This window comes from Canis lupus, chromosome 9, assembly GCF_048164855.1.
Source record: "Canis lupus baileyi chromosome 9, mCanLup2.hap1, whole genome shotgun sequence".
Taxonomy (NCBI): Eukaryota; Metazoa; Chordata; class Mammalia; order Carnivora; family Canidae; genus Canis; species Canis lupus.
In genome coordinates this window covers 75,214,283-75,237,175 of record NC_132846.1, presented here as the reverse complement: position 1 = coordinate 75,237,175, position 22,893 = coordinate 75,214,283, and the positions used below count along the sequence as shown (strand labels likewise).

General features: G+C 40.1%; 1 pseudogene; it reads left to right on the top strand.

Moving 5' to 3' along the window:
- The first annotated feature begins 6,730 nt into the window (after positions 1–6,730).
- On the top strand, positions 6,731–7,350 carry LOC140639529 (immunoglobulin heavy variable 3-74-like; annotated as a pseudogene).
- Positions 7,351–22,893: the final 15,543 nt, after the last annotated feature.

The window sequence follows — 22,893 nt, the reverse complement described above, 5'->3', positions numbered from 1 at the left end:
GTGGTGATGATTACACAAATATACACCTGTGTATAATTGAATAATACTTAATTACCACACACGTGCACAGACACAGGAATGTCTACTGCAATTCAAATAAAAATTTTAAAAAAGCACTACAACTGGAAATTTTATTCATTGTCCTATGTTTCACGTATAATTCAAGCAGTTTTTTTCTATTAAATAAAGCTGAAAGTATTCAGGGATTCACTAATTACCACTTATGTGAATATGAAATTTAATAATCTATAAAAAATGGAAATTCCGGACATTATAATCTAACAATTGGTGTAGTGAAAAGTAGGATAAAATTAGATTATTGTGCAGTCCGGGTAGCTCAGCAGATTAGCAACCCCTTCAGCCCTGGTTGTGATCCTGGAGACCCGGTATCGAGTCCCATTTCAGGTTCCCTGCATGGAGCCTGTTTCTCCCTCTGCCTGTGTCTCTGCCTCTGTGTTTGTGTGTGTGTGTGTGTGTGATGAATAAATAAATAAAATCTTTTTTTAAAAGTGTAGATTATTAAGGCTTCTTTTAGCCCGGCTCCTCGCTGGGGCCCCTCCACTTTGGATGCTGTTTTATTTATTTTTTTCCATATTCCTACCTTGGTAGAAGCGTGAACTCTTCTCACTGTAGTATTCCAGCTGTTCTCTCTTTAAATCTCAGGCCGAATTTGTAGGTATTCAGGATGATTTGAAAGTGATCTAGGTAATTTGGTGGGGACAGGTGACTTAGAGACCCTACTCTTCCGCCATCTTGCCCTTCAGAATCTTGTATGACTTGGGAGTAGGTGGCTTATTCTTAAATTTTTGTTTTGGAATATGCTTGTACTTTGACTCCTGCCTAATTGTCCTGATGTTATTTGCTTCCTACATGAGGGATGAAGAGGATATGCCTTGTAAATATTAACATATTATCTGTATCTCTACTCAACTCAAGTATATCAATAACCATGGGAGCTCTTGCAAAGGCCCAGATGATATGCGACCAGCGATACGACTCTGGATGGTTCCTGAGCCTCTGAGCCTGGAAAGGCTGACCCACATATCAGGTGTTGTGGAATCAATGAGGTTCTGTTGTAGGTGCTTCAGGGTGACAATTTCCAGTGCATATGCCTAACAGTACTGTGCTTTACACCTCTAGAATTTTAAGATTCACCCTGTGTACTATTTCTAAAATAAATATAAAGCGATTTAGCTGATTGAAAATCTACCGTATATTTATAAATGTCTTTTTTAAGGTTTCAGAATAATTTTATGATCATTCTACATTCAGGAATAAAGAGAAATTTTGCCTCAAAGGACGTAGCCAAAGGAATCTAATTAAATAAGTCCTCTTTTTTGCATTTTATAATTTTATTAATAACAGATAAAGGACATTGGTTAACTAAACTATAGGGACTATCAGTGTGGTGTCCCATGGGCTAGACATCGATCCAAAGCTGCCCATCCTAGATCATCTGTGCCCACATCTCACGGGCAGCCAATCCAGGCATGGTCTCCCACAACCTGCCTGCGTGGGGTCATACTGAACTCCTGGACCAGATTGGTTCACACAGGCTGCTGCTGGATCTGCAGGAGTCACGGACAAGTGTCAGCTGGCATTCCCATTCACCTCCCTTTCCTCTGTAGGAAACAATACTGAGCTTGGGGATGCCTGTTTACCAGGAGTGTACCCTGGTCTTCACGCCCTGACACCACCCATGTATCCCAGCACTGGCTCCTAGGGAGAATGATCAGACCAATGGCAATCTCATTAGTGATTCACACTGATAATGGTGGGGAACAAGTGTGGAAACCATATCAGCTTTTATCTTCAAGGGAAGAGGACATTCACTTTCACTATCAGAACACAGATCAGAGGTTTATACTAGGGACAAGATCCCAGGAATGAGTCCTTCCAGGATAAGCAGGTCCCCTGAACTTACTGAGAGAGGCTACATTTCCCATCCAATAGAACCTATGGCAATGGAACACTTGGAGAGAAACAACTCAGAGGCTTGATGGCTCCACAAAAATGTCAGGGACCTAATGATTGCTGGTAAGAGACACCCTGTGGACGCCCCTGGGTCTAATCACATTCACACTGCGGATGGTCATGGGCTCTGGCAGATATCCCAGAGCTATGTTTTAGGGATGGCTCCCCTCTCCACTGACAAGTGTCCTGCATCATCCCATCAGGCCTGCAGAGAACCAGGTGCACACCAGACTCAGGCTCAATGACAAATTTAGGGACCTTTTTTTTTTTGTTTATATTCCAAAGTCTCTCTCTGACTCATGGAGTTTTCCATCCATCCATGTGCACGTATCTGAGTTCAGTTAGACACACAGAACCAGAAAGAGACCTGGAGTTTATAGAGGAAAGTGGCTTCACCTGGTTATGAGGTTTTTCCTGCCCAATTCACAGAGTGAAACCACTAAAGGATGTTGAGTCCTCAGTCCCCCGCATCTGGATACATGAGATGGACAGAAGGTGAATGTCACTCAATCCTCCAATATCCAGATCGAAACTCGCCATCAGGGTGGTAATATCAAGATCTCTGAAATTATCAAACATGACAATCCGTTGGGCCACAAAGTTATCAACCACAGATTCAACAATGAACTAGTTAAATACAGTCCATACTCAGACATGCAAATGTTCACCTTATTCTCACATGGCATTCACAGTGACACACATTGGCATCACCCTAAATGGCAATCCATAACAGCAATGACACAAGGCCAAATTTTACCTATATATAATGATTTATATCGCCCCAAATCTAATCATCTAACTCATGTATCATGATATTTGGGTACCTTTCTTTTGATGTAAATCCTTTTCTAGGAGGTGATAGATCTATAAATCTAACACACACACACAAACACACACACACAGACACACACACACACACAAACTGGAAACAGGGCTACCCTGGTGGCCCAGTTGTTTAGCGTTGCCTTCAGCCCAGGGTGATCCTGGAGTCCCCGGATCAAGTCCCACATGGGCTCCCTGCATGGAGCCTGCTTCTCCCTCTGCCTGTGTCTCTTTCTCTCTCTCTGTGTGTGTCTATCATGAATAAATAAATAAAATCTTATTAAAAAACTGGAAACACCAAACAAAATGCAAAAGGAAACAAAAAATAAATTAAAAAAAATAAAAAACAGATCACCTCCTTATGAACACAATTTCCCACAAACATAAAAATACAGGTGCTGACATTCTTGTTCCAGAAGAGGTAAAATATGAGTTCAAAAGGCATCGCCATCACTGAGCAATGAACATCCATTTGGGCAATATTCCATTAGGATCAAGGCTTGAGAATGTTCTGAATCTCAGACTCCAACTACTGTGCTATTTTTCTTTTAAATCTGGTTCAACCATTCCTTTCTCTTGAAGTTAGTACATGTTTGAGGCAGAGCACTTTATCTGCCTGTTTCAGTATAATTTGTGAGTCCAGAAAGCGTCTTTCATTTTCTTCTCACTTTTATCGAAGAAAAACTGCTTCTGTCTCTTAAATGTGCTAAGGAATACTTGATACAAGATTCCTGGACACCTCTGAATACAGTAAGGGTAGCTGGATATTTGTAGGCCAGGAGCAGAGTGAGGAGGCAAAGATGGGAAATAAGTAAGGGGAGACATTCTCTGAACAGGAGGCTCCATGGTGCTCATGCTGCAAAGTTCTCTATGTTGATCGTGGATACAGGAGAAGGGAGGAAAACAGGTCTGTGAATGTCTGCTGGGATCCTGGGATCCAACAGGTGCACTTGGACCATCAGAGGATGCTCACACTCACCAGAGAACACAAGATCTAGGGATTTCTTAATCCAGGGAAGGAGGTCAGTTGAACAGTCGTCTCCTCTTAGGGTCTTAGCATCATGCTCTGAAAACTTCTTCCATGACATAAACACTGTGAAGAGATTCTAAAGGTGATAAGGTTCCTCTTACACTGCTGGTGGGAGTGACATTGGTGTAGACACTGTGAAAACAGTATAGATATTCCTACTACAGTTAAAAATAGAACTACTGTATGATCAAATAGTTGTGGTACAGTGTATTTACCCCCCAAAAAAACCATTAATTCAAAGAGAAGTTTGCATCCCTATATTTATAGGAGCTTTTTGTGCTATAGGCAAATAAGGGAAGCATTCCAACTGTCCATTACTGATGAAAAGATGCAGAGATGCGGGACATACACAAAGAAGAATGAATCCTTGCAATTTGCAGCAAAGAGTATGAAACGAGTGCGTGTAATGTTAACTAAGTCACAGCAAGACAAATACCATATGACTCACTCCTATGCAAAATTCAATTAAAAAACACAAATTAGCCATGAGGAAAAATTTATTGAGACAGACCAGTTTCATCAATATGGAAACATACTGTTGGTTAGTAAAGGGGGTGTGGGAGGGCCTGAATGACATAGCAGATAGGGATAAGGGAGAACACTGTTCCTAAGGAGCCATGGGGGATGGATAGAAGTGTCATCACTATATTGTACACTCAATATCACAAGGCGTGTTAACTACATGGGGGAACATGTTATATGGATCGGGATTGCATTGAATGTGTAGACTGCTCTGGGTAGCAGAGGCATCTTAAAAATATTTATTCTTCCATTTTATGGGCATGGAATATTTTCCCTTTCTTTGTGTCTTCTTCAGTTACTTTGCTGAGCGTTCTACACTATTTATTGATGAGCCTGTGTGTTTTCCATTAAGCATTCACTCTTGATTCTGGAGGGTTAGTTGATCATAGAGTTGATTGCCCATTTCTGGCTTCTCTACTCTGTTCCATTCATCTATGTGTTGTTTTGTGCAGGTACCAGGTTGTTTTGATGATAACGACTCAGTAATACAATTTGACCACAAACACTGTGATGCCCCCTCTCCTGTGGTACTCCGATTTTTTCAACATTTTTCTACTTATACAGTGTTTCAAGAAGTAAACTGAGGAAGACACAACGAAATAGAAAACCATTGCATGTTTATGTATTAGAAGAATAACTATTGTTGGGACACCTGGGTTGCTCAGTGATTGAGTGTCTGCCTTTGGCTCTCATCAAACTCAAGGTCCTTGGATGGATTTCACTATGGGCTCCCTGTAGGGATCCCGCTTCTCCCTCTGACTATGTCTCTGCAACACTCTAGGTGTCTCTCATGAATAAGAAAGTTATGAAATAATTTTAAAAACAGGAATATTTTAAAAATATATGCTACCCAGAACATTCTATGCAGTCAGTGCAATCCTTACCAAAACATCATAGACTTTCTTTACAGAGTTGAGACAGACATTACTAACTTTTGTAGGCACAGGCAAAGATACTAGTGATACATGAATCCAACGCTGGTACTCTGACATTTTCAGACTGCATGTTGTGTAAAGAACCGTTTAGGGATCCCTGGGTGGCGCAGCGGTTTGGCGCCTGCCTTTGGCCCGGGGCGCGATCCTGGAGACCCGGGATTGAATCCCACATCGGGCTCCCGGTGCATGGAGCCTGCTTCTCCCTCTGCCTGTGTCTCTGCCTCTCTCTCTCTCTCTCTCTCTCTGTGACTATCATAAATAAATTAAAAAATATTTAAAAAAAGAACAGTTTAGGTTCCCTCAGCCAGTTAAATAAATATTTGGTGGGATTCACACTTTCTCCATTTCAAAAGAGGAAAACCTGCCTCCAAATCATGGTAACAGGGCTCAGAAGGCTCTGCAAACAACCCTTGTCATCCGCTCATTCATTCACTGACCCAAACCCAAATCCTGGCCTTAAATATCTACAAACGCAACATCATATTGTCTAAGGACAAAAGTGCTGCCTGCTGTAGTCATTGTCTGGGTGTCGTATTTTACATAGCTCATGCACTTGAAAAATGAAATGCATATCCCCTTAGTTGTCTTATGTCTATGGAGCTATTAGATGAGGCAATGAAATCAGAAGAAAAGCAGAGCAATTTTTTTGCTCCAACAAGGTGAATATCTACCCAGGGAAAGTAGGCAATAAAAAATTAATCAGTAGAGGGATCCCTGGGTGGCGCAGCGGTTTGGCGCCTGCCTTTGGCCCGGGGCGCGATCCTGGAGACCCGGGATCAAATCCCACATTGGGCTCCTGGTGCATGGACCTTCTTCTCCCTCTGCCTGTGTCTCTGCCTCTCTCTCTTTCTCTCTGTGTGACGATCATAAATAAATAAAAATTAAAAAAAAATTAATCAGTAGAGAGGAAGAAATATTATTCATTTCCATATGACATGATCTGCTATAGGGGCAATGCCTATAAACTCTACAAATTCTAAGGATCAGTTAAGGATTTCAGGGAAAATTCAGGATATAAAATAAATACAGCTATGATTCCACACACTAACAAAAACTATCTATATAAAATTAACAAAAATATCACTTTAACTTGCATCAAAAATAAAAATTTAGAAATAAAATTAAAAAATTATTTAGAAATAATTTCTAAATTTTATTTGAAATAAATTTGAATAAAAGATAAAATACCATACTAAAAATGGCCTATTTTGATGAAAGACTTTTTTAGAAAGGAAACAGAAATGAAAAGATTACACCACTCACAGATGAGAACTTGATATTTCCTGAGTGACATCATCACAAAGTGATCTGCAACGGTAATGCAATCTATAAACTCGTTAGAATCGAATTGTAGTCAAGAGCTGAAGATATAGTCAGAGGACATGCAAATATGGCCCTTCCTCCACTAATTAAAGCACCCCAGCCCAGACCTTGAGCTGGGAGAGTAGCCCAAGCTCCAGTATCCCCAGGTGACCATATTCAGTGATCAGGACGGAACACAGACAACTCACCATGGAGTCAGTGCTCGTCTGGGTTTTTCTCATCGCTATTTTAAAAGGTAATTTATGAAGTATAAGAGACCTTTAGTATGTGAATGGAGGTGAATGAGAGAAACAGAAGATGTGGGATAAATTTCTGACCAGGATGACTTGTGTCTGCAGGTGTCCAGGATGAAGTGCAGCTGGTGGAGTCTGGGAGAGACCTGGTGAAGCCTGGGGCGTCCCTGAGACTGTCCTCTGTGGGCTCTGGATTCACCTTCATAGCTACTACATGCACTGGGTCCTCCAGGCTCCAGGGAAGGGGCTGCAGTGGGTCGCACGAATTAGGAGTGATGGAAGTAACACATACTACACTGATGTTGTGAAGGGCCGATACACCATCTCCAGAGACAATTCCAAGAACACTCTGTATCTGAAGATTAACAGCCTGAGAGCCGAGGACACGGCCGTGTATTACTGTGTGATGGACACAGTGACAGGACCTCAGTGTGAATCCAGACACAAACCTCCCTGTAGAAGGGGATCAGGACCACCAGGGGGTGCACACTACTCAACACTTCTGTGTTGAAGGCCCAGGAGCAGGTGCAGATTGAGGTTATCAGCAGATTTCCTGTCAGGGTCTGGGCTTCTTCTCCAAGGAGTAGTTTTCCCCACAGAGTCTCTCTGGACATAGGATTTTGTGTTAAAGTATTCATTCTCTGTCTTAGAAACTTGGAAAATCAACTCTAGCATCTGCATACTTTTGTAGATAACTGTAGTACTTTCACTTCTTGAACTTAAATTTCCCTGACCTGGACTATAGATCAATTACAAATACCTCCATACTCATCAACTGAACATTTTCCTTAATCACAACAGCACTCCCTGTGCACCAGGGAGGAAGACACAAAGAGATGGAAAGATATTCCATGCTCATGGATTAGAAGATTTAGTATTGTGAAAATGTCAATGTTACCCAGGGAAATTTACACAGTCAATGCAATCCCTATTAAATACCATGGACTTTTTTCAGACAGGTGGAAGAAATCATCTTAAGATTTGTGTGGAATCAGAAAAGACTCCAAAAACCCAGGGGAATACTGAAAAAGAAAACCAGAGCCAGGGCATCACAATGTCGGATTTCACGTGGCACTACAAAGCTGTGATCATGAAGACAGTGCGTTACTGGCACAAAAACAGACACATAGATCAATGGAACAGAATAGAAGACCCAGAAATGGGCCTTCAACTCCATGGTTAACTCTTATCTGACAAAGCAGGTAAGACTCTCCAGTGGAAAAAGGACAATGTCTTCAATAAATGGTACTGGGAAAATTGGACAGCCACGTGCAGAAGAATGAAACTAGCCCATTCTCTTACACCGTACACAAAGATAAAATCAAAATGTGAGACAAGATTCCATCAAAATTGTAGAGGAGAACACACGAAATACCCTTTTTGGACTTGGCCACAGCAACTTCTTGCAAGATACATCTATGAGGGCAAGGGAAACAAAAGCAAAAATGAATTATTGGAACTTCTTCAAGATAAATAACTTCTGCACAGCAAAAGAAACAGTCAACAAAAGGGAAAATGATATTATCAAATAACATATAAGGCAAAGGGCTTGTATCCAACATGTGTAAATTACTTATCAAACCCAACACCCAAGAAACAAGGAATCCTGTTAAGAAATGGGGAGAAAACATGAACAGGAATTTCTCCAAATAAGACCTACATATGGCCAACAAGTCCATGAAAAAATTCTCCACATCACTTTCTATCAGAGAGAAGCACATCCAAACACAATCAGCTGCTACTTTACACAACAGAGAATGGTGAAAATTAATAAGAAATAAAACAACAAATGTTCGAGAGGATGTAGAGGAAGGGAAACCCTCTTCCACTGTTGGTGGGAATATGAACTGGTGCAGCCACTCTGGAAAACAGTGTGGAGGTTCCTAAAGGGTTAAAAATAAATCTGTCCTATGACCCAGCAATTGCACTGCTGGGGATTTACCCCAAAGATGCAGTGAAATGGCAGAATACCTGCACCCCAATGTTTATAGCAGCAGTATGCACAATAGCCAAATTCTGGGAGAAGCCATGATGTCCTTTGAGAGACAAATTGATAAAAATGATATGGTTTATATATACAAAGGGATATTTCTTTTTTTATTTTTATTTATTTATGATAGTCACAGAGATAGAGAGAGAGAGAGAGGCAGAGACACAGGCAGAGGGAGAGGCAGGCTCCATGCACCAGGAGCCCGACGTGGGATTCGATCCCGGGTCTCCAGGATCGCGCCCTGGGCCAAAGGCAGGCGCTAAACCGCTGTGCCACCCAGGGATCCCACAAAGGGATATTTCTAAGTCATTAGAAAGGATCAATAGCTACCATTTGTATCAATGTGTTTGGAACTACACAGTATTATGTCAATGAAATAAGTCAGTCCCAGAAGGACAATCATCATACTTTCTCTCATACAAAGAAAGGGAACATAAGGGAAAGAGGTAAAATGAGAGGGGATAAATCAGAGATGAAGACCAAACATGAGAGACTCCTATCCATGGGAGTCAGACAAAGGGCTGGGGAAGAGAGGTGGGTGGTGGGACTTGGTACCTGGGTGATGGGCACTAAGGAGGGCACGTGATGAGATGAGCACTTGGTGTTACTCTCTTTTGGGAAATTGAGCTTAAATAAATATTGAATAAATACATGAAAAACAAACTATTATAGAGAGAGAACATTATGAGCAATAACATGCCAACAAATTCAACAATCAGAGAAAAAATGGATGCCTTCAAGTAAATGTAGAAACAACCCAGTCGGAAACAGGAATGAGGGATCCCTGAGTGGCACAGTGGTTTAGCGCCTGCCTTTGGCCCAGGGCGCGATCCTGGAGACCCGGGATCGAATCCCATGTCGGGCTCCCGGTGCATGGAGCCTTTTCTCCCTCTGCCTATGTCTCTGCCTCTCTCTCTCTCTCTCTCTGTGACTATCATAAATAAATTAAAAAATTAAAAAAAAAGGAAACAGGAGTAAATAGAAAATTTGTAAAGACTCCAAACCAAGGAATGAAAATCAAACATATTTAAAAGTCTTCTGACAATCAATAGTCCTGGGACAGATGGCTACCCCGGGAATGCAAGAAGTATTGAAATAGAATTAGTACCTATCCTGAAAATTTTCCAAAAAAATAGAAATTAAAGGAAACTTCCAAGCTCATTTTCAGAGGGTAGCATTGCCTTGACCTCAAAAGCAGACAAAGATCCAACCTAAAAGGAGAATTACAGACTAATATCCTTGATGGATATGGATGCAAAATGTCGCCAAGATCCTAACAAACAGGATCCACCAGTACGTTAATAGGATAATTCACCATGACAAAATGGGCCTAATTTCTGGTCTGTACGGGTGGATCAGCATCTGCAAATCCAACAATGGGATTTGGATCATTAATAAAACAAAGGATAAGGACCATTTTATAATCTCAACTCATGCCCAAAAAGCTTTTGGCAAGAGCAATTATATATTCATGTTAATCATTTCTTGTTGTGTAGCATAGGGGAACATATTCAACAAATAAGCCATCTACAGAAGACACATGGAGAATGTCTTCCTCAACAGGGAAAAGTTGAGAGCTTTTCCCCTAAGATCAGGAACAGGACAGGGATACACTCCGTCACCACTATTCTTCACCATTGTGGTAGAAGGCCTAACCTCATCAATCAGACAGCAAACAGAAGGAAATTTCCTGCAACTCAGCAAAGAAAAAATCAAACTTTCACTCTTCACAGGCAAGTTATTTTAAGTTCAAATCCCAAAAATTTGGGTGACGGGTACTGGGGGTTATTCTGTATTTTAGAAAATTGAACACCAATAAAAAATAAATTTTAAAAAAAAGAAAAAATTTCTAGAACTGACACCGGAGTTCAGCAAGATCGGAGCATGTAAAATGAATACAAGGAAATCAATGTTTTTCTATATAGTGCAAATGAAATAGAAAAAAGAAAAACAAGGACTGGATGCAATTTATAATTGCACCAGAAATCATCAGATAATGAGGGAAAATCCTAACCAAAGAGGGATGGATGTATAGTCTAAACATTCCAGAACACTTATGAAAGACAGTATGGAAGATGCAAGTAGATAGAAAATATTTATTCTGATAGATTAGAAGAATAAATATTGAAAAAATAACTATGCTACCAAGAGCAAGTTATCCCTTCAAAGCCAGGTTTATGAAATGTCACCAGCATTTTTTGCAGAGCTTGAGGAAACGATCTAAAAACCTTTAGAGAACCACAAAGGCCTCCACTAACCAAAGCAATCCTGAAAAAGTAAAGCAAAGCTGGAGACATAGTGATTCTGGTTGCAAGGTAAATTATGACGTTGTGATCACCATAACAGTATGGCCCTGGAAAAAATACAGACTTATAGAAAAACAGAAAACTTTAAGAACCCAGAAATGGACCCAGAATAGTATGGGCAAAAAATCTTGACAAAGCGGAAAGAATATCCAATGGAATAAAAGAAAATCTCTTCAATAAATGCCATTGACAATATTGGAGAGCCACATGCAGAAGAATGAAAGGGGACACTTGTTTTACATCATTCACAAAAATGGACTCAAACTTGATGAAAGACCTAAATGTGAGTCAGGAAACCATCAGAATCCTCAGGAGAACACAGGCAGCGCCTTTTCTACCTCAGCTGCAACCACTTCTAGACGTGTCTCTAGAGGCAAGGGAAAGCAAAGGAAAATGAACTATGCGACTTCATCAATAAAAGAGCAATTTCACCGGAAAGGAATCACTCAAAGTAACTAAAAGGTCACATAGAGAATGTGAGAAGATATGTGGAAATATCTTATCAGATTAAAGCCTCGAATTCAAATCTAAAATGAATTTATCAATCTCAACACACACCAAAGATATATATCTCCAATCAGAATTGGGCAGAAGTTGTGAACAGACTTCCTGCCCTTGGTGAGGTCCCGCACCACACCATATATTAGGCAGCTGATACACATGCAAAAAGAAATTCATTTGCTATCCTAAATCTGCTATATATCAGACAAAATATTGAGTAAAGAATCTGACAAATAACAGGGAAAATATTTATGCACCTAAATCTAAGATTACCCTTGAAATTAGGCAATAATAAAATAAACGATATTAAAATAAGTCAACAGGAAGTTAAATAATTTGTTTGCATATACATAGTCAATGAGGAAAATTATTTCAAAAAACAATTACAAGTAACTAATGAGCTCAAAGAAAATTCAGGATATAAAATCAGCATAGACAATAAGGTTAAATCCTACACCCTAACAACAAATTTTCTGTATCAAATTTACAAAACAATCACCTTTATACTGGTACCAAAAATAAATATTTATGATTAAACTTCATTAAGCAGAAGAAAAACTGTTTAAAAATGGCCTATACTAATGAAAGACCTTTAAAGAGGAACAGAAATGCAAAGATAAATGCATGGATTAGAACATCATAAATCCACTGTGAAACCAAAACAAACTGATCTGGGGTTGTGAAGCAATTTTTGTATATAACTTATTAAGAATTGAATCTAAGTTGGTAGGTGACTATATAGTCAGGGGACATGCAAATAGGGGCCTCCCTCCACTGATTAAAGAAGCCCAGCCCCGACCCTGCAGCTGGAAGAGGAACTCCAGCTCCAGGGTTCCCAGGTGACCCCATTCAGTGCTCACGACACAACACAGACAAACCACCATGGAGTCTGTGCTCTGCTGGGTTTTCCTTGTCGCTATTCTAAAAGGTAATTCATGAAGAACCAGAAACCCTGAGTATGTGAGTGGAGGTGAGTGACAGAAACAGGGGATGTGGGACAGTTTCCTGACGAGGATGTCTTGTGTTTGCAGGTGTCCAGGGTGAGGTGCAGCTGGTGGAGTCTGGGGGAGACCTGGTGAAGCCTGGGGGGTCCTTGAGACTGTCCTGTGTGGCCTCTGGATTCACCTTCAGTAGCTATGGCATGAGCTGGGTCCGTCAGTCTCCAGGGAAGGGGCTGCAGTGGGTCGCAGCTATTAGCAGTAGTGGAAGTAGCACATACTACGCAGACGCTGTGAAGGGCCGATTCACCATCTCCAGAGACAACGCCAAGAACACGCTGTATCTGCAGATGAACAGCCTGAGAGCCGAGGACACGGCCGTGTATTACTGTGCGAAGGACACAGTGAGTCGACCTCAGTGTGAGTCCAGACACAAACCTCCCTGTAGAAGGGGATCAGGACCACCAGGGGGTGCACAGTCCTCACCACTTCTGTGTTGAAGGCCCAGGAGCAGATGCAGATGGAGGCTCTGGGCAGGTTTCCTGTCAGGGTCTGGTCTTCCTCTCCAAGGAGCAGTTTCCCCAAGGGAGTCTCTCTGGGTACAGGATTCTGTGCTTACATATTCAATCTCTAACTTACACACTTTGTTGTCATAGAAAGTGAAATATTCCAACACCCAAAAATGGCAGTGCCTCTTGTTTTGCTTATTCCTTATTCAGTTTCTGTTTTGGAAAGTTGGTTTGATTTAGTCAACAACTCTTCTTATATGCTCAAGGACAAATCTGCTTAAAATTTTACTACTGTCCATAAAAACCAGTTTATTACCCATATCTCCATTTACCACAACTTCTCTTCTATAAGAGTCCCAGCTGTACATGGAACATGAAACAACTACCCAGCTCATTGTGCAATGATTTTATTTTATTTTGTATATTTTTATTGGATTTCAATTTGCCAACATATACCATAACACCCAGTGCTTCTCCAGCCAAGTGCCCCCCTCACTGCCTGTCACCCAGTCACCCGAACCCTCCACCGACCTCCCCTTCCACTACCCCTTGTTCATTTCCCAGAGTGAGGATTCTCTCATGTTCTGTCCCATTCCCTGACATTTCCCCCTCATTGTCCTTCCTTTCTCCTTTATTCCCTTTCTCAATTTTTTACATTCCCTGAATAAATGCGACCGTATGTTTGTCCTTCTCCGATTGACTTCCTTCACTCAGCATAATACCATCCAGTTCCATCCACGTTGTTGCAAAGTGAGGGTATTCATCGTTTCGAATATGCAAGGATTTTAGAAACAACATAAAATTCATGCTGGTCATGACACTACAAAGGGCTCAAAAATCAAATGGAGAGAAGACTGAGTGCAGGTGTGACTTCAGTCTTGAACCACTCTCACAGAATCAATATCAGTGTGAATCTGGGAAAGCAAGGGGCCCCAAGAAGTATGTTGTGAGGTTGTGTAGTCTGAAGAGCACCCCAAACACACACAGACATGAGAGTACAAACCTTTATCACCTTCATCATCGTGTCTGTTGAGAGCAGGGAAGGCCTGTCATCACGTCATAAGTGCTTGGATTTTGGAAGGACACTGGCTCATGGTGTGTGTTGTGGTACAGTGGTAGGGAGAAGGTCCTGCTCCAGGAGGGACTTGTGTGGATTCAGTGTGACATCTCCATCAAAGGAGGGAATTCAATGGTTCCTGCTGGATATCCCATGGGTGGGGCTGGAGGAGAAGAGGGAGGACTGGTGATCACAGGTGTCAGCAGGTGACACTCAAAGATACGGTGTGATGACAAATTAAACTAAACTATTATGAAAACTGAGAGAACAAAGGTGGAGGAGGACTTTCCACCTGTAGGGAATATCTCATGGATCCTTCAGGTGCTGATATCAGCTCACTCTGTGTGACCTCTACATCCGTGTTTTGGAACCTAACGTCCATGTGATGGGAGGATGAGGTGGGGCCTTAGGGGAGCACTTAGGTCAGGAGGTGCAGCCTCATGATGGGATCAGGGACCTTATACATCAGGTCTAGGAAAGCTCCCTGCCTCTGGGCCCCATATGAGGTGACAGGGAAAGGACGGGCTAGGACGTGGGCACTCTCCAGATGTCACATCTGCCTGCACCTGGACCTCAGACATCCCAACCTCCAGAGCTGTGAGAATGAGTGTCTGTTGTTTAATCCACAGAGTCTGGGAATGCAGTGACATCACCCAGAAACACTTAAACAGGGTCTCACCTCTTATTTGTCCTTTATAATCTGGTCCCAGGATAACACTCGGGGTATGACAAAACAGAGCAGGAAACCCACACCTGGACTCACTATCCTCAGGCACCATCCATGCTCCTGTCCTTAGTTGCTGTGCATCACGTTTGTGCCACACATTCTTCCTACAACCCTGGGGTTCGTTAGACCCATTAGTATCCTGGGATACCTCCCTCTTTACCATCTGTGCACCTTCAAGGCAACACATCCCCATGGAAGTGGACATAAAAGGTTTAGATTTTCCTCTCTGGGGCTCATACTACTCTGCAGAATATTCTGGATCAGCCTCCCTCCTGTCATCATTGCCACAGCTATATGTCCCCATGACAAAATCCACACCTCCTACGTCCAAAGGTGGTCGGTTTTCTACATGTCGACTTGCAGTTTTTGTTCTCCCAGACCTCTGATTTCATCGGAAATCAGAATGATTGCATAACTGCCTATCATGTTCCAGTTACGAGAAAGATCAAGGACCCTGATCCAGAATCTTAACTCCTCCATCCCAATGCTGTTATAGCAACAACATGTGGGGAATGAATTATAAAATGATGAGATCTGGTTATTTCCATGTTGAGAAAACGATTCAGTTATGTTCTGGCATTGGTGAGGATCTATTAAAAAATAACTTTCTGGAACTTGGAGCGGTATCTCTAAATGTAGCACTAAAACTTTGTAACACCTGCCTTGTCTGTTACTTTTTAAAATTTTTTTGACTTATTTTTTAATTGGAGTTCAATTTGCCAACATATAGCATAACAGCCAGTGCTCATCCTGCCAAGTGCCCTCCTCAGTACCTATCACTCAGTCAGCCCCACCCCCGCCCACCTCCCCTTCCACTACCCCTTGCTCGTTTCCCAGAGTTAGGTGTCTCTCATGATTTATCACCCTCAGTGATATTTCCCACTCATTTTCTCTCCTTTCCCCTTTATTCCCTTTCACTATTTTTATATTCCCCAAATGAATGAGACCATATAATGTTTGTCCTTTCTGATTGACTTATTTCACTCAGCATAAAACCCTCCTGGTCCATCCACGTCAAAGCAAAAGGTGGGTATTTGTCGTTTCTAATGGCTGAATAATATTCCATTGTATACAGAGACCACATGTTCTTTATTCATTCATCTGTCAATGATTGTCCGTTACTTTTGCTTGCTTTATAACCAATACCAGTGCTGGAGAGAAGACGGCAGAGAGATGTTTTCATCTGGATTTTGTTTTCTTAGACTCTGGGAAAAAAGGCAAACATATTTTAAATTTGACTAAACATTATTTTCGGACTACATGGCTCACTACCAAATAAATGCCCCTCCAAGTATGCCACTAGCTAGAGTACAATGTGAAGAAAAATAAAGAGCACCCAGTTGTTTTCTATGAGACCAGGATCTGAATGTGGGGCATGTGTTCTCTTGGCACAACACAGTCCCTCCTTTCAGAGCCACACCATCAGTAACCTGGTGTTGTCACGTTTTGGTGCAGAGTCCCTGTTTCCTCAGACCCAGGTCTCCAGCTGCACGTCAGGTTTTAAGGGAAACAGAAATTGTGCCTGGATCTGAAAGTCTCAGATATGTTGAAAGGGAAATATGAGGCACTGGAGATGTAGATTTTGCAGGAAAGATGAAGAAAATAAGCGGGAAAGAAGTGTTGGTCACATCAACTCAAAAGAAGAAGGATTTGTACACTTTCTGCACTAATGGCAGTTAGAGAACAAAACCTGGAGTTTCACTACTGAAAATGTGTTAACACAGACTGCGTGCTTTGCTTAGAGGTCTTAAAATTGTAGTCTTGACATTCAGGTAATTTTGCCATGTTAAATACATGGTTTATATTCGTTACTCAAAATAAGTATTATTCACTTCTAGGCCTTTGGGGAATTGATTTTTATCCACAGAGAGAAATGATCTTTGCACGACACTGATTTTAAAAGAAGCACACAATGTGTTTCTGAACGTCTGTGTTAGTTAAAATTACTCCCAAAATAGTAAAAAACAAGAATAAAAAACAAAAAAAGCCCAAACAAACAAAAAACATCCTCTCCTATTTCAATTTTTCTTTTTCTTAACAGTAACTTTGGCCATTTTTTTCAGTTCATTATGTCTGTATACTAATTTTTTCAGCCTTTTAACTCTTAAGCATACTAGTAGAGCATGCTTCCAGTATCTGATGGCTCTGACAGCAGAATGGGTATTCATACAGAATATCCCACTCTACCTTTTGACAGTAAAGACGGTCTAATCTGCCTAGCAGCTTGCTTTGCCTTCTGACATGCTCACTAGCTCTTATGCTCACCCTTCTTTTCCAGATCACTTCCTCATGATACTGTCTTCTCACTGGGCTTACTTAAAGGAGGCAAGCAAAATGCAGGCTTACCAGGATATCAAAGCAAAGGAAGAACAGGAACTTCAACATATCCAGGCTAGGTCAAAAGAACAACTCAATTCTTACACATAAATGTTTGCCAGAGTGTTACAGCTGACGAGTTTGCAGCTGTGAGAAGTCATCAGACAGCAGATGCAGTACAGATGTGTACCCCACCAAACAAACAAATGTAGAAGTACAAACACTTCACTGTCTTTCTCAAGCTGTGGGGATGTATTTCTAGGAAACATTCCTGTACGTCAATCTTTTTCTTGAGAGCAGATATTGGAGGTTTCATGTTAGCCATTTTAAAAGTCAACACTTTGACAAAATAATTGTTGATCTTTCTGAAATTTGAGGCATATTCACGATTATTGGTAGAGCGATCCTACCAAGAGGAGTGATGGGAATATGGCATACTCCTTGAGAGTGACTAAGGATGTGTCAGCATCAAGGAATTTGACCATCAGTACACATATGCCATCATCCTCAAGTAAGTTTACCTATATAGGGAATAAAATGGAATGGGGGTGAGGGTTCCATTTCTGAAAGCTGACATTTATTAAACTTTGGCTCAAGATCTTGTGATTCTTAACAATTGGCTTTTTTTTTAAATTAACTGACTTCTCTATTCTTTAAGTCCAGGACGCATTGGTCTCCTGATCCAATCAGAAATCTATTTTTCAATAATGCTAAAAGGATCTACTATAAATCTACTACACCTACCATTGAAGAAGCTGGATTCTGACTCATTGACAAGCTTTCCAAAAAAAAATTTATAATAGACTTCCTTGAATAAAATGGCCCAGTTGTCATTCTTCATCCTGGAAAATAAATGTCAGTTCTGCCTTAATAAGTATTTGTTTTAGATTTCTAAGAACTTATTTTACAACAGAACACCCAAAATCCTTCATAGTCTTTTGTTCCACAAACGTTTTTCTTAATTAAGAAGTGTTACCTTATTAAAATGACCACCATTCTGAACCATTTTTATGTGGTCTGAATAGCAAGTTTATCGTTTTGTACAACTATCTAAAAACCTCATTTACAAATGAACCACAGACCTCCTCCTACTTTAATAGACTTGAATACTTAAGTAATTTAAATTAGAATTGGCATTTACTTCATTTTTAAATTGAAAACTTTCCTGGAATAATACAAGTTCAATGTTCAGCAAAAACACCTGCTTGTGTTTAAGCCATTTTCAAAAGAAACTTGCCTTCTAAATCATTGTGTTCCAGCACATTAAGTGATTATAAGTATTGGGTATTAGTGATGGTAAACTGTGTTTTTCTTTATGAAATGATACATATAGCTGTTGGGTGCATCAGTGCTTTTTTAAAGGGGCTGCATAATATAGGGTTAATTATGCATATTCATGTTAACAATTAACTTTTGGTTTGGCTGTTTCCTGGATTTTAAAACATATACATGTGCAGAAATGTATTAAAATGAAAGGAAGCATACCTTTATCAAAATGCTATTGAAATTGAACATCAAGTATAATATTTCATTTGGATTCTTTTTGTTCATGTTAATGCCTAAAAATGCCTATTTGGATTTTCACCATTTTTAATTGGGAGAAGCTCTCTTCTGTGTAGAATAGTTGTTCCAGAATAGCTTGTTTTGTTTTCCTGTTGCATGACAGACTTAAATATTTTTTCCAACAGTGGAGGTGCTGTTAGAGTCCAGTGTCTAGAAGATGCAGTGTCTCAAGCCTAATTTTACTTTTCTAATTCTCGTAGCTATTACCAGGAATTTCTGAAAGTTTTATTTGAGTAGTCTAATATATTCTATGTAAAGAGCATTAAATTTTGCTATGTATAAATATTTGTAACCTAACAACGCAATATTTTCTATCAATGCCAAGCGTTTCCTGTAGTTCTATTCAAGTGTTACAATAAGTATTTGTAGGTAATAGTAAAAAAATAGAAAAGACAAGGAGGGATGCCTGGGTGGCTCAGCTGTTTAGTTCCTACCTTCAGCCAAGGGCATGACCTGGAGTCCCAATATTGAGTCCCACGTCAGGCTCCCTGAATGGAGCCTGTTTGTTCTCTGCCTAAACTCTCTCTCTCTCTTCCTCTCATTCTCTCTGTCACTCATGAATAAATAAAATCTTTATAAAAAATAGAAAAGACAAGATGTATATTGTCCTCTAACTAGATGCCGAGAACTCATAGGACAAATTACAGCAGGCATTCCTGATTAAAACTCTTCAAAGTAGAGGGTAGAGGGAACATGCTTCAATATCTTAAAAGCCATCTAAGGAAAGTTCACAGTGAATCTCATACTCAATGAGGATTAAAAGAGCTTGTCCCTAAACTCAGAAAGACAGCACGGATGCAGGCCCTCACCGATTCTGCTCACAAAAGAAACAGAATTCCTAGCATCAACAATCAGACAACAAAATAAAAGGCATTCAAAATGGCAAAGATGAATTAAAACTCTCCCTCTTTGCAGAGTACATGATATTTTTATATAAACCACAAGAGATAGCATCTAAAATTTCTAGAAAGGACATAGCAACTTAGGGATGTGGCAGGAGACAAACCAAGGCTAGAAGGCAGCTGCATTCCTACACAGTAACAATGATACTGATAACAGAGAAATTAGGGTATTAAACTCATTTACAATGGCTCCAATATAAGATACCTAGGAATAGACCTAACCAATAAGGTAAAGAACCTGTACTTTAAATCTAGAGAACACTTACGAAAGAAATGAATGAAGACACAAACAGATGGAGAAACATTCTATGCTCAAGGATCAGAAGAATAAACGTTGTGAAAATGTCTATGCTACCCAGGGCAATCTAGATATTGAATGCAGTTCCTATCAAAATACCACAAGCTTTCTTCCTAGTGATGGAACAAATAATCCTCAGATTTCTATGAAATCAGAAAAGAGCTCCAATAGCCAGAGTAAGGTTGAGAAAGAAAACCAAAGCTGGGTCTTCAGAATGCCTGATTTCAAGCTGTACTACAAAGCCGTGACCATTAAGACGGTGTGGTACTGTCAAAAAAACAGACACACAGATCAATTCATCAGAATAGAGAATCCAGATATGGACCCTCAAACATATAGTCTAATCTTCAATAAAATAGGAAAGAATGTCCACTTGGAACATAAAATATTCTCAAAAATAATTGGCACGGGGAGAATTGAATGACACATGTAGAAGAATTAAAGTAGACCATTCTCTTATACCAGACAAAAGATAAAGTCAAAATAGTTAAAAGATCTAAATATGAGACAACAATCCATCAAAATCTCTAGGAGGAGAAGAGAGAGAACAATGTTTCGAAACTTAGCCACAGCAAATTATTGCAAAGCATATGTATAATGATCTGGGAATCAAAAGCAAAAATGTATTTTGGGAGGTCCATCAAAAAAAAAAGATTAATAAGAAGGAAAACACCAAATGGGCCGGATGTGGAGAAAGGGGAAACATCTTGCACTGTTGATGGGAATGTGAACTGGTGCAGCCACTCTGGAAAACTGTGTGGGGTTCCTCAAAGAGTTAAAAATAGATCTGCCTAAGACCCAGCAATTGCACTGTCAGGGATTTATCCCAAAAATACAGATGCAGTGAAATGGCAGGACACCTGCACCCCCATGTTTGTAGCAGCCATGTCCACAAGACCCAAATTTCCAGAGAAGCCATGATGTCCTTTGTCAGATGAATTGATAAACATGATACAGTTTATATATACAAAGGGATATTTCTCCATCATTAGAAAGGATCAGTAAGTACCATTTCCATCAACGTGTATGGAACTACAGGGTATTTTACCAATGAAATAAGTCAGAGGACAATCATCATAGATTCACTTATATGTGGAATATGAGAAAAAGTGAATGGGATCATAATGGAAGGAGGGAAATTGTGTGGGGATAAATCAGAGAGGAAGACAAATCATGAGAGATTCCTATCTCTGGGACTCGAACAAAGGGTTCCAGAAGGGGAGGTGTGTGGTAGGACATGGTACCTGGGTGATGGACACTAAGTAAGGCACTCAATGAGATGAGCACTTGGTGTTACTATATGCTGGTAGATTGAACTTAAATAAAATATTGAATAAATAAATTAAAAATAAATTATTAAACAGAGAGAACATTATGAGCAATAACATGCCAACAAACTCAACAATCAGAGAAAAAAATGGATGCCTTCAAGTAAATATAGAAACAACCCAGTCAGAAACAGGAGTGAATAGAAAATCTGTAAAGACCCAAAACCAAGAAATGAAAATCAAACATATTTAAATTCTTCTAACAATCAAAAGTCCTGGGACTGATGGCTGCCCATGGGAATGCAACAAGCATTTAAAAAGAATTAATACCTAACCTGAAAATGTTCCAAAAATAGAAATTAAAGGAGGCTTCTAAGTTCATTTTCTGAGGGTATCATTCCCTTCATCTCAAAAGCAGAGAAAGATCCAACTGAAAAGGAGAATTACAGACTTGATGGATATGGATGCGATATTTTCAACTAGATCCTAAGAAACAGGATCCAACAGTACATTAATAGCACAATTCTCCAGGACCAAATGGGATTAAATTTTGGACTGCAAGGGTGGTTCAGCATCTGCAAATCAACAATGGGATTTGAGTCATTAATAAAAGGAAAGGACATTTTGTCCTCTCAACTGACACTCAAAAATTTTCGTGAAAGAGATTATACTTTCTTGATAAAAACATGTTGCTAGGGATCCCTGGGTGGCGCAGCGGTTTGGCACCTGCCTTTGGCCCAGGGCGCGATCCTGGAGATCCGGGATCGAATCCCACGTCGGGCTCCCGGTGCATGGAGCCTGCTTCTCCCTCTGCCTGTGTCTCTGCCTCTCTCTCTCTCTCTGTGTGACTATCATAAACAAATGAAAAAAAAACATGTTGCTATGTAGAGATAGGGAGACATTCTCAACTTCATAAAAGCCACCTACAGAAGACACATGGGGAATGTCATCCTCGAAGGGAAATTTTGAGAGCTTTTCGCCTAAGATCAGGAATTGGACAGGGATGCCCACCATCACCACTGTTCTTCACCATAGTGCTAGAACTCCTAGCCTCAACAATCAGACAACAAAGGGAAGGAAAAATCATACAAACAGCAAAGAAAAAGTCAAACTTTCACTCTTCACATACAAGTTACTTTAAGTTCAAATCCTAAGATTGCTTTGAAAAAATTGCTACAACTGATACCGGAATTCAGCAAAATCTGAATTGTATTTTAAAATCAATACAAGGAAGTCAGCGGATTTTCTATATAGTTCAAATGAAACAGAAAAAGAGAAAATCAAGGAGTTGATGCAATTTATACTTGCACCAGAAATAATAATATAAGGAGGAAAAATCCTAACCAAAGAGGGAAGGATGTACAGTCGCAAAATTCCAGAATACTTATGGAAGACAGTAAGAAAGACACAAATAGATTGAAAATATTTATTCTCATAGATTAGAGGAATACATATTGATAAAATATCTATGCTACCAAGAGCAAGTAACACATTCAAAGTAGGTGTATAAAAATATCACCAGCATTATTCTCAGAGCTTGAGCAAACAATCTGAAAACTTTTAGGGAACCATAAGACCTCAAATAGCCATAGCAATCCTGAAAAAGCAGGGCAAAGCTGGAGACATCCTGATTCTGGTTGACGGGTAGATTACAACATTGTGATCATCATGACAGTATG